This window comes from Chrysemys picta, chromosome 7 (assembly GCF_011386835.1).
Source record: "Chrysemys picta bellii isolate R12L10 chromosome 7, ASM1138683v2, whole genome shotgun sequence".
Lineage (NCBI taxonomy): Eukaryota > Metazoa > Chordata > Testudines > Emydidae > Chrysemys > Chrysemys picta.
Window position 1 is genome coordinate 32,055,701 of NC_088797.1, and position 12,958 is coordinate 32,068,658.

A 12,958-nucleotide genomic window follows, 5' to 3' on the forward strand; every position below is an offset into this window, starting at 1 on the left:
TCCCAGATTATATCAATAATGTCACACCAGGGCTAGGAGGAGGTTGACCAGGAGGTCCCGTGACATTGTGGGGCCACGGATAGGGAGTGCATAAATAAAAAGATAAATAAAAAGATGAGGGGAAAAGTGCAACCAAAAACTTAACAAAATATTTGTGAGGAGCTGGAATAGGGGCTGCAGCCTGGCGCACTCCAGGTAAACGTGCGCCGGGGTTTTCCTCACGCCGCAGAAAGGGCAGATGTCTGGGATAGAGGTAAACTGCCCCATGTACACGCCCGTGCTCACGGCCCCATGAAGGAGCCGCCAACTGATATCCCCAGCGGGCCTCGGGACCAGGGCGGAGTATAGGCTGGCCCACCGGGGCTTCTCACCCTCTAGAGGTGGCAGGAGGTCCCGCCCCTTTGTGTCAGGGCGGGATGCAAGGGTGAGGAAGTGAAGGGTGTGGAGCACGAGCGTGTATAGGTGTTTCCTTGGCGTGGTTTGGAAGCGAACCGGCTGTAGATTGTGCAGCCGGCTCACGGTGAAGGGGCGGGGAGGCTGGTTGGGTCCATGGGGCAGAGGCCCGATGAAAAGGTCTGGAGAGCCTGGGGTGGAGGGTGGGTGGTGCCGGACTACCTGCACCACAAAGGAGCCTCTGCAGGGCCTGGAGGCTGAAGACATGGACCTGAGTGTGTAGACACTCCAGGGGAAGCTGGAAGACCCCGGCAGAGACCCAGTGCAGTCCTGGCCAAAAGAACTCCAGAATCACCGTCCGGAGGTAGACCAGGAAGCCCGGGGCCGGGACCAGGGTGCTGAGTCAGTACCAGAGCATGGACAGGACTAGTTGATTGAGCACCGGTGCCCTCCCTCGGAGGGAGAGGCACCGGAGTAGTCCTGTCCATTTCCGGAGCTGCTCCGTCACCCTGCCCGTTAAACTGTACCAGTTTTCCGGCGGAGACGGATGTGTGGCAGAAAGGTAAACGCCAAGATAGAGCAGCGGACCCGCACTCCACTGGATGGCCTGAAGTGCGGGTGGAAGGGAGCTCGCCTGCCACCTGTCCCCGACCACCAGGCCAGCACTCTTGACCCAGTTGACCCGGGCGGAGGAGGCTGCCGAGTAGACGGCCTGGCAAGCCTCCACCTGCACCAAGTCGCCCGGGTCCCGGACCATGAGGAGCACGTCATCGGCGTATGCCGACAGGACCAGCCACAGCTCCGGCTCTCACAGCACCAACCCCGTCAACCTCCCGCGGAGGAGGCAGAGAAAGGGCTCGATCGCCAGAGCATACAGCTGGCCTGAGAGGGGGCACCCCTGCCGTACTCCTCGCCTGAATCTGAGCGGTTCGGTCAGGGTCCAGTTGAGCCTGACCAGACACACTGTGGAAGCGTACAGCACCTGGAGAAAACCCACAAACTGGGGTCCAAAGCCAAATGCTTGCAGAGTGCCCAGGAGATACCCGTGGTCCACCATGTCGAACACCTTCTCCTGATCCAGGGACAGGAGGGCGAACGACAGACCATCCCTACACCCAAGCTCTAAGAGGTCCTGGACCAGATACAGATTATCGAATATGGTGCGGCCCGGGACGGTGTAGGTCTGGTCTGGGTGGACCATGTCCGCCAGCATGGACCCTAGCCGCAGCAAGATGGCCTTGGCTATGATTTTGTAGTCCATACTGAGGAGTGAGACGCGACGCCAATTCCGTAAGTTGCGGAGGTCCCCCTTCTTCAGCAATAAGGCGAGCACGGCTCGCCTGCACAAAAGAGGGAGGACCCCGCTCTGCAAGGACTCGGCCCAGACGGTGACTAGGTCTGGGCCAAGGACATCCCAGAACACACGGTAGAACTCCCCGGTCAGCCCATCCATGCCGAGATTTATTGGTGGGCATGCGGCGGAGGGCTTCCGAGAACTCGGCCAGAGCGAGAGGCAGCTCCAGCTGGTCTCGGTTGTCCGCACTGACTGTCGGGAGTCCGTCCCAGAGCACTCTGCAAGCGTTAGGATTAGTCGGATCCGGGGAGAAAAGGCCTGCATAGAAGGCCCTGGCCCTCCCGCACATCTCCGCCGGATTCGGGAGGGGGGTGCCGTCCTCTGCCAGGAGTCAGGTGATGTGCTTCTTGGCCCCCCTCTTTTTCTCCAGGGCGTAGAAGAAGCGGGAGCCGCGATCCATCTCCCGAAGGAGGCAGATGCGGGGTCGAACAAAAGCACTCCGGGCCCGATGGTCCTCGAGGGCCCGGAGCTCCTCCCACTTCTCCTGGCACACTCTGCAGAGGGATGGATCCTCGAGGCTGGCGGCCAAACGCCTCTCCAGATCTAAGACCTCCCGTTCCAACTGCTGTATCGCCGCATCCCTCCGTCGGCTGGCGCCGGGTGTAGTCGTAGCAGAAGAGCCGGGCGCACGCACCTTCCCCACGTCCCACCACTGCTACGCCAAGGGAAAGGCGTGCCTCTGCCCTCGCCAGGCCAGCCAGAACTCCCAGAAGGATGCCACAAAGCCCACATCCTCCAACAAGCTGTTGTTGAAATGCCAATAGGCTAGCCCTGGCCTCTCCACACAGAGGGAGGCTGTCACAGTGACTAGATGGTGATCCAAAAACGGGGCCAGACGGATGCTGGAGGAGTGGGCCCATGAAAGGTAGAAGCGTGACAGATAGATGCAGTCCAAGCGGGAGTGGCACAACTGATGAGCCTCCACCCAAAAGTGAACGTCGAGACGTTGTCCGGGTGGTGGTCGGGCCAGACATCCACCAGGGAGTGACGGTCGACGATCTCCCGGAGGATGTCTGCGGAGGCCAGGCACTGCTCGGTCCCCGAGCGGTCCCGCTCCTCAAGGGTGATATTAAAGTCCCTGCCCAGGACAAGCACTCGTGAGGATCCAAGGAGACGAGGAAGGCAAACTCCTGCTGATAGAAACGCAGCCGCACCAGGCCCGATGTCAGGGCATAAACGTTGACAAGGTTGACCATGAGCCCCTCCATATGGACCTGGAGGTGCAGCAGGCGGCCCAGCACAAGCTTGGTGACCCCCAGCACTTCAGGCCGTAGGTCGGGGGGAGAACAGGGTCACCACTCCAGCCGAATTGGTGGTGAGGTGGCTAAAATAGACCCTGTCCCCCCACTCCAGCCGCCAGCTGTCTTCAGCAGCCGGACCCGTATGGGTCTCCTGCAGGAAAATCACAGAGTACCCCCCCTCCCGAAGGAAGGGCAGCACCTGGCTCCTGCGGAGTCCCATCCTACAGCCCTGGGTGTTCAATGTTGCGAAGATGATAGCTGCCATGAGGAGGGCTGGGGGGGATCCTTGCCAGCAGGGTCACTCATGGCCCGTCGGGCCACGCAGCAAACCATGACCTACCCCGTAGGTGAGTAAGGAGTCATGGAAGAGGCAGACCCGCTGATAGGCCACGGCGCCCTGCTTCCTGGTCCTTTTACCCTCCCGCACGAGGGCTCTGGCAGCCCAGAGGATTTGATGGAAATCCCACCATCGCTGGAGAGCGAGCTGCACCTTGTTATAGGAGCCATAGACATCTGCAAGGAACTCCCGCAGTTCTTCTTGCAGTGTATGGGGAGGGGTCACTGGACTCTGGATTGCCTTCGGTGGGGCCCCCGTTGAAGCCCCGTGGCCTACCGAGATGGGAAGGCAGGGGGCGGACCCCCAACGTGGCACCCGATGGGCCGGTGCCATGTGGCCCGCCTCCCACCCCGGCTCAGTAGGGGGCGGCAGAGGGAAGATTGCAGCCCCTAGTGGGTCGGGACAGGGAAATACAAAGGCTGTTCCCTGGAGTGTCATCCTCTGGAAAAGGGAAGGAGACAGCCCCAGGGGCAACAATGGCATCACGGGAGGTGAGGGGGACAGGGATCAGGAGCAGAGTCGGGGAAAGGGACAGAGGCAGGATCCTGAGCCCCAGTAGCTGGGCCGCTGGGAGGTGGCCCCTCTCAGTTCGGCTCGGCTCAGGGATCTGGGGTGTGGGAAGGGGACCCTCAGTGATACCGAGCTCAGACTCTATGGCTGGTGTGGCAGCCACAGCATCGGGAGGTGGACAGTCTTCAGTGGGGTCCCCACCCAGGAAGGAGGTCGGTTGCCCAACACCTTCGAGGGATACCCACCGGCCATCGCCTCAGTAGGCTCGGCAGCCGTCAGCAGGGTGCAACCTGCGGCCATGCAGATGGAAGAGCCCAGGGGACCCTCGTAGGTGGGAGCAGAAGCAGCGGTTAGGGGGAGGGAGCATGTGGAAAGGGGGGGTCAGGGTGAGTAGGGTTACCATATTTAACAAATAAAAAAAGAGGATCCTCCACGGGCCCTGGCCCCGCCCCTTTCCCAGCCCCACCCCAAGTCCGCCCCTTCCCCGCCCCAACCCCGCCCTAACTCCGCCCCCTCCTCCCTCCCACTCCCAGCCACGCGAAAAGGGCTGCCCAAGCGCTACCGGCTTCACGGTTTGCCGGGCAGCCCCCAGACCCTGCGCCCCCGGCCGGCGCTTCCCCAGCGCAGCTGGAGCCCGGGAGGGGAAGCGCCCAGCCGGGGGCGCAGGGTCTGGGGGCTGCCCAGCAAACCGTGAAGCCGGTAGCGCTTGGGCTTCGGGCAGCCCCTATGCCTCCGTACCCTGCGCCCCCAGCCGGGCACTTCCCCTCCCGGACTCCGGCGGCGCAGGGTCCGGAGGCATGGGGGCTGCCCAAAGCCCTTAGCACTCGGCTCTTAAGCAGAGCCGAAGAGTCAGGGGAGGAGCAGAGCCGCCGCGGCCGGAGGCTCTGCTCCTCCCCTGACTCTTTGGCTCTGTTTAAGAGCCGGGCTGCCCGAACGCTACCGGCTTCGGGCAGCCCCCATGCCTCCGGACCCTGCGCTGCCGGAGCCCGGGAGGGGAAGTGCCCGGCCGGCGGCTGGGGTCCGGAGGCAAGGGGGCTGCCTGAAGCCCATAGCGCTCGGGCAGCTCGGCTCTTAAACAGAGCCGAAGAGTCAGGGGAGGAGCAGAGCAGCTGCGGGAGGGGAAGTGCCCGGCAGGCATTTTCCCGGACATGTTTGGCTTTTTGGCAATTCCCCCCGGACGGGGGTTTGATTGCCGAAAAGCCGGACGTGTCCGGGAAAAAACGGACGTATGGTAACCCTAAGGGTGAGGTCACTTAGATTGAGGCCCGCTGGCAGAGGGTCATCCTCCCCCTGCGTGACCAGGGTCAGACCCAGAGTCTCAATCTCATAAATGCAGGGGAGATCACCTTCCACCACCCCGGGGTTTTCCCTGCCGGCACCCAAAGCGACTCTCGCTTTGGGGCTCGCAGGGGCTTCAACTGTTAAGGGGGCAGGAGGGACTCCATCAGGGGCCTCTGAGGGAAGGGACTCCAGAGGAGGGGCGGTGGTATCCTCTGATGCTGCCACATCTTCCCCAGCCGGCACTGGTGGATGGAACACACCCGGGGGCAAAGTGGAAGGCTCGGCATCGGTGCCCCCCTTCCTGGTCTTCCGGAGAGCTTCCGCATCGGTGGGAAGGAGTGGAGCTCGAGCCTTCCGCTTGCCTCGCTTCCCCTGTACTAGGGCCCAGCCATCCATGGCATCGTCCGGGGGCTGGCTAATAGGGGTCGGGTCAGGGTCAGGGGCGATGGCTCGGGGAGGTAGCGGTAGGGTGGCATGAGGGATGGAATATTCTCCTTGGGGCAGGCCCTCTACCGTGCCCGGTGGTATCCTCGCCACACCCTCCTCCACAGGCCGCACCAGACTGCAAGCAGCGGAGGCGGGGCTCTCCCACTCATCTGGGCGGATTTGGGGGGGGGGGGGGGAAGTACCCCTTGGGCCCAAGTGGGAGCAGTGGTGGGCCAAGAAGGAGGAGGGGCGGCTCCAGGTGCCAGGCAGTCAGGGGCGCTGGCAATGATGGGGCCAGTGCCCTACCAGGACGCTTCTCCATGCCAGGCCAACGGGCAGTCCCTCTGGACATGTCCCATCGCCCAGCAGAGATAGCACCGGGCCTCCCCCGTAGAGTAATGCACCTGGTATTGGGGCCCCTGGTAGGGGAGCAGGAAGGACCCCTCAAGCACCTCTCCGTTACGTGCCGCCAGCAACAGTTGAAGCTGCACCTGCCGGCGGAACGAGAGGACGTGATGGAGGGCGGGGTCTTTGCAGCCCAATGGAAGAGGGCTGATGACAGAGATTGGTTTCCCCAGGGTAGAAAGGGCAGGCAGCAGAGCGGCATTGGGCAGGAAGGGAGGGACAGAGGTCAGGACTAACCGGACGCCCAGGTCTTCCAATGGCTCCAGGAGGACGAACACGCCCCCCACCGCCAGGCCCGTCTTCACCGCCTCCTGGGTGGCAGCCTCCAATGCTAGGAAGAAGAGAACCTTTCCTTATATTTTGGAGGCTGCCACGATGGCCCTGGGCCCCACCACCCTCTCCAACGCCCGCACGTAGGTAGGTCTCCACATGGGGCGAGGTGGGCACCAGGAGGCAACGGACGCCGTGCTTCCTGGTCAAGGTAGGGAAGGGGCCCCGGCCGCTATAGATGGTAGCGGAGGTGGTGGTCGGGAGAGACGACGTAGCAGCAGGCGGGCGGGGAGGGGGTCACCGTCACCTGGGCGTATGCCTTGGGGACCGGGCACCTGCAGAGCTGGTGGAGGGAGCAGTGGGGAGGGACGCCGCAGCAGTGGGGGCAGTCCCTGCCATGGAGGGCCTGGTCTTTTTGGCGGGGCCCTTACCCTTCTTTTTACCCTGGCCCTTCCTGCCGGCTGGGGGGGGGCTCCCCCAGAATCGGAAGGGGCAAGGGATGTGGCAGCAGCGGAGGTCTCCCCAGTGCCCCAGCAGGGGCGGCAGCAGGTGTTTCGGCAACAGCAGTTGAGGTAGGGTTACCATTCGTCCGGATTCCCCCGGACATGTCCGGCTTTTTGAGCTAAAAATAGCGTCTGGAGGGAATTTGTAAATGTCCGGACTCCCCCCCCCTCCCCCCCCGCAGAGTGTGTGCGGCTGACAGGGCAGCCGGCTGGATGGTGTCACTTACATGGGGCTCCGACAGCCAGAGAGAGCCCGTCCTCCACTTCCCCCTCCTCCCCCCTGCAGCAGAGATCACTCCCTCCCTGCATTCGCAGATCGCCTCCGGCAGTCTGGAGCTCCTCCCCCGCTCCCCAGCGTGCCGGGAGAACGGCTCAGGCAGTTCCTGAGCAAGCTCACAGAGACATTAGCCGAAGGGCAATGACAAGGGAGCCAGGGGGTCGGAGAAGGGGCAGGGAGGTTCTGGAGGGGGCAGTCAAGAGACGGGGGGGTCGGGAGTTCAGGGGGGGGCTTTCTGTGGGTGGGGGTGTGGATAAGGTTTTGGGCAGTCAGGGTACAGGTAGGATCCGGGGGGGCATTTGGGAGGGTAGTTAGGGGACAAGGAACAGGGAGGCTTAGGTAGGGGGTGGGGTTCTGGAGGGCAGTTAGGAGCAGGAGTCCCAGGAGGGGGCAGTCAGGGGACAAGGAGCGGGGGGGGGGTGTTTGGGAGTTCTGGGGGGGCTGTCAGGGGGTGGGGAGTGGTTGGATGGGGCGTGGGAGTCCCAGGGGTCTGTCTGGGGGTTGCGGTGTGGATAAGGGTTGGGGCAGTCAGGGTACAGGTAGGGGGTAGAGTCCCAGGGGGCCAGTTAGGATGGGGGGAGGGTCTCAGGAGGGGGCAGTCAGGATACAAGAGGCAGGGGGAGGGTTGAGGTTCTGAGGGGGAGGGGCAGGGCTAGGACAAGGCTCCTCCCGTCCTCTTTTTTGCTTGCTGAAATATGGTAACCCTAAGTTGAGGTGGAGGCCTGACGGGGTCAATGGGGGGACAGGCGGACGGGGGACGGCAGGGTCTGCTTGAGGGGTCTCGCCAGCTGTGTCCCCTGCCATAACGAAAGCGGGTGGGGGCTTAACACTGGAGGGGGGGGGACAGGGAAAGAGGGCAACCACCCCTCCCTGCTAGGCTGCAGGCAGGGAAAGAGGGCACCAGAAGGGGAAGGCTAAATGGGCGGGGGGGCTAGCAAGGACTTGGGTGTGTGTGTCAATCACCGACTGGATTGGGGTTCCAGCTCCTCTAGCCGCACTAGGGAACTGGGGGATGTAACAACATGGGGAGGGGTGCAGTGATACAGGGGTCAAACTCATACAGGGGAGAGGCACAAGCACATGAGGGGAGGGGCTAATCAGGGCTGGGGGGACTGCAAGGAGAGGGGAACAAACAAGTTGGAGGCCCTAGGGCTAGCTTCAGGGCAGGGGCAGGGCAAACAAAGCTGTAGAGGGAAATGGGCGGGGCAGACAAACAAACTGAAGCTGGGGAGGGGCAAAGTCTGCAGGGGCAAATGGGGTAAGCAGCAAGGGGTAAAGCTTGGCGGCCTGTTCCAAAGGGGCGGGGGTCAAGAGTATGTGCACCCATGAGCACTTGCCCTTAAAGTCAATGTTCAGGCTGGCAGCTGCTGCTGCAGGCCCAAATGGTGGAAACGGGCACGGCAAGCCAGGCGAGCAGCTCAGTCCCAGAGGCAGGAGCTCAAGGCAGATGGTAAGCAGCCAGTGGGGATGGTGGAGGTGGCAACGGTGGTGGTGGCGGGGGCGAAGGGGGACACAGATGGAGCAGGCTCCACTCCACATCCCCGGCATCTGCACAAACACAGTCTAGACCCCCAACACAAGAGCAGAGTTTGAAAATTACTCAATCCTTAAGTGCCCCCTCCACAGTGGTCTTCAGAATCTCTGTGTGCTCCCCCAGCAGCAGATGGTCCTTTTCTTCTCCTCCTTGGGGCTCCAGCAACTCCACAGCAGCTCCAGGTGGCAGTCCGGTGGCCAGGCAGGAGGGACCCCACTCAGATGGTGGTGATGGTAGTCATGTCCACAGCAGTAACGGCTTGGGCTGGGGTCCCTCACTTCCCTCCTCTGGAGCAACAGCAGCAACTGAGGGTGGGGGGGTTCAGCAGCCAGCCAGCAACTGGGTAGCAGAGAAGGGGGCAGGTGGTGATGTCTGGCCCGGCCCAGCAGGAGCAGCCCCCTGCCTTCCTCCACCCTCCAGGCCAGAGAGTGTTCAAAAGACGAGATCTATTACTCCCAGATGAAGGAGATCCCTTTTCCCTTGGTAAGAGAACAGGGGCACTTCCAGAACAAGCAGGAACTTGCTGAACCAACTAAGGCAGGCAGGCTAATTAGGACACCTGGAACAAATTAAGAAGAAACTGCTAGAATCAATTAGGACAGGCTGGCTAATCAGGGCACCTGGTTAAAAAGGACCTCACTTCAGTTTGTAGTGTGTATGCGAGGAGCTGGGAGCAAAAGGCACTAGTTGTTGTGAGCGAGAAGGTGTATTGCTGGTGGACTGAGGAGTACAAGCAGTATTAGACACCAGGAGAAAGGTCCTGGGGTGAGGATAAAGAAGGTGTTGGGAGGAGGCCATGGGGAAGTAGCCTAAGGAGTTGTAGCTGTCGTGCAACTGTTCCAGGAGGTACTCTAGACTGCTACAGTCCACAGGGCTGGAACCCAGAGTAGAGGGTGGGCCCAGGTTCCCCCCAAACCTCCCAACTCCTGATCAGACACAGGAGGACTGTGGGTTCCACCAGAAAGAAAGGTCTCTGGGCTGTTTCTTTGACCCACATGGTGAATCTCTGAGGCGAGCAAATCCACCAATAAGTGCAGGACCCACCAAGGTAGAGGAGGAACTTTGTCACACCGTGTTACAGAATAACAAAGTAAGGCACAGAGCAACATGACTGAGGTTATGGATGGAAAGTCAGTGGCAGAGCTAAGGATAGAGCCCCAGAGTCCTGACTCACAGCACCCCCCACCACCACCACCACTAGACCGCATTCCCCTCCCAGAGTTCGGAACAGAACCCAAGATTCCCAGCTATCAATACTCTACTACTACTAGTACTACTCTAACCACAAGATAACACTCCTCCTGGTGTTTGGAACAAAACCCAAGCATCTTAGCTTCCAATCCTCTGCTCTGATCACTAGACCGGGGTAGGCAACCTACGGCACGTGAGCTGATTTTCAGTGGCACTCACGCTGCCTGGGTCCGTGGGGCTCTATATTTTAATTTAATTTTATATGAAGATTCTTAAACATTTTTAAAACCTTATTTACTTTACATACAACAATAGTTTAGTTATATATTATAGACTTATAGAAAGAGACCTTCTAAAAACATTAAAATGTATCACTGGCACGCGAAATCTTACATTAGAGTGAATAAATGAAGACTCAGCCCACCACTTCTGAAAGGTTGCTGACCCCTACACTAGACTATACTATTTCCTCTCCAAATAGGCAATAGAATCCAGAAATCCAGACTAATCAGTCCCTCCCATTTCCACTGCTAGATCATAAACCCCTTGTAGAGATGGGAACAGACCCCAAGAGCCTTGATGCCAAGTCCCCGCTATGCGTCGCTAACCCACCAGACCCCATTTCACTCTATTCCCAGAGCTGGCAATAGAACCCAAGAGTCCTGACTCCCAGTCCCCCCCGCTCTACCCATTAGACCCTCCTACCCAGACACATCTGGGAATAAAACCCAGTAGCCCTGACTCCCAGGCCCCATGCTTTAGTCACTAGACCCCTACTCACCTCCTAGAGCCAGGAATAGAACGCAGGAGTCCAGACTCCCAGCCCTATCTGCTCTCCCCAATAGACCCCACAACCCTCCCAGAGATGGGAATAGAAGCCGGGAGTCCTGACTCCCTGCCCCCTCCCCCCTGCTCTCACCCACTAGACCCCACTCCCCTCCCAGAGCCAGGAATGGAAGCCAGGAATCCCAATTTGCTATTCCCCTTGCCCCACACAGCTCAGTGGAGCACAGAAAATAACCCCATGACATTCCACATGAATGGATGACTGCTCTCCCAGAAATGCCCTCTGGGCCCAACAGGGAGTTGAGGGGGGTGTGACTGCTAGTATGAGCTCTTGAGTTAACAACGCCTTGTGACTAAGGCTATGAAAGGCCTACAGATCCAGTCATCAGCATCTGACCTTCGTCCAACACAACAAGCAAATGATCAACCACTGCAGCTTCTGGACCATATCTTGCCTTTGAAAACCGCTCAAAATTGGCTCTACATAGCACCCAAGCTGCTTCCATGCCCTCTTGCTGAAAAAAGACTAGGGACAAGCAACAAGACTGGGAGACCCAAGTAATGGCTCTCAGACAACAACTCATTTTCATAGTTTCATACCTTTTAAGGCCAGAAGGGACCATAGATCTTCTTGTATCATCTCCTGTAAATCACAGGTCAGAGAATGTCACCCAGATACCCCTGCACTGAGCCCAACGACTTGGGTTTGGCTAAAGCTCTTACAGGAAGGCATCCAGCCTTGGTTTGAAGACGTCACGAGATGGAAAAATAGTGAATCACTCTCACTGTGAAATAAAGGTGTCTTATTTCTAACTGGAGTTGGTCTGGCTTCAACTTCCAGCCTTTGGTTCTTGTTCTGCCTTTCTCTGCTAGGTTTAAACTCCACCTGGAACTGGGCTGAAAGCATCCACAGCATCCCTTTAGTACCTGGTATTTTCCTCCCATGAAGGTGCTTTACACTGTCATAGACTCACCTCTTGATCTAAACAGCCTGAGCTTTCAAGTCTCTCACTGTCAGGCATTTTCTTGAGCCCTTGAATAATTTCTCTGGCTCTTTTCTGCATCCTCTCCAATTTTTCAGCATCCTTTTTAAAAAGCACTCCCCAGAATTGGACGCAGCATTCCAGTACTGGTCTCACCAATGCTATACACAGAGGTAAAATCATCCCCTTGCTCTTCCTCACTGCTCCCCTGTTTATACAGCCAAGGAACCCAAGAGCCATTTTTGTACCCGCATTGAACTGCGAGCTCATGTTGAGTTGTTTGTCCACCCCTAGCTCCTTTTCAGGATCGCCACTGCTTTCCCGCACACAGGCCCTCATTCTGTAGGGGTGACCTTCCTTCCTTGCTGCTAGATGTGTCACCTTGCATTCAGCTGCAGTAAAGTGCAGTTTGTTTGAATGATTACAGGAGCCAGGAGTCCTGCTCTTCCCTTCTCTATTGTTGCTCTTTTGGCCTGAGCTTTAGTCCAATATTCAGGGCCTTGCAGGGTTGTTTCTGTTAGCATGAGGAATGGATGATACAAGTCAAGTGAATTATTTAGTGAAACCTTGTTCATTTACAGGGTACCATTTCCCTGAACACTAACAGCAGCAGGCAGTTTCCTTGCTCCTGAATCCCCACATCTGCCCCTGCTCCCCACCCGCCCCACAAGCTCTGTGTCCAAAAAGCCTTCCCCTGTCTCTCTGCTTCCTCCCCTGGGAGACACTCAGAACTGCTTCTCCTGGCTTCCTGCCTCCAACATACACAGCCTAGCCCCCTCCTTTGCAACCAAAGAGAGCCCTATTCATCTGCCGGGGTTAACACTGGCCTAGCCACATGGCTTAGTGTCTTGGGTGGAAGTCCCATTGCCTGCAGCTGTTTTTACCATATAAAGGGGCTTGATTGTGCCTGAAAGACTGTTTAAATTATCCTGCACTGAGCATCTGAGATAACCCATTGCTAAGATGAATGGGGGCTTGTAGCGGGGCGATGACTGTTAAAGGCCGAGAAGGTACAGGGGTTGCAGAGAGGACAGCCCAAGGGTAGGCAGAGGCAGCAAGTCCAAGCCCTCCTTGCCGATGTTGAGTAGCAATTATACTGCAGTCTGCCCCAGTGAGCGGGGGCTAGATGGTGACTTGCAGTAGCCCAAGACTGAGGCGAGGTGGGGATAGGGGGTTGGGGATTCCCTGGGGAGGGAAGACCCAGCAAGAGTGTGGGATACTGCAGGGGGCAGAACCCCAAGAGAAGGGGCACTGGGGTCCGGGAGGTACACGGGGGGCCAGCGGCAAGCGAGACACCGGCCTGCAGAGTGTGCTCCGGAGGCTGATGAGCTAATTCCCTGGATGACCAGCAGGAGGAGCTGCTGCAATAGCTGGGGCTGGACTCAGGGTACGTCTATACCCAGCCGCTAGTTCGGCGGCTGGCAATCGAACTTCTGGGTTCGACTTATCGCGTCTTGTCTGGACGCG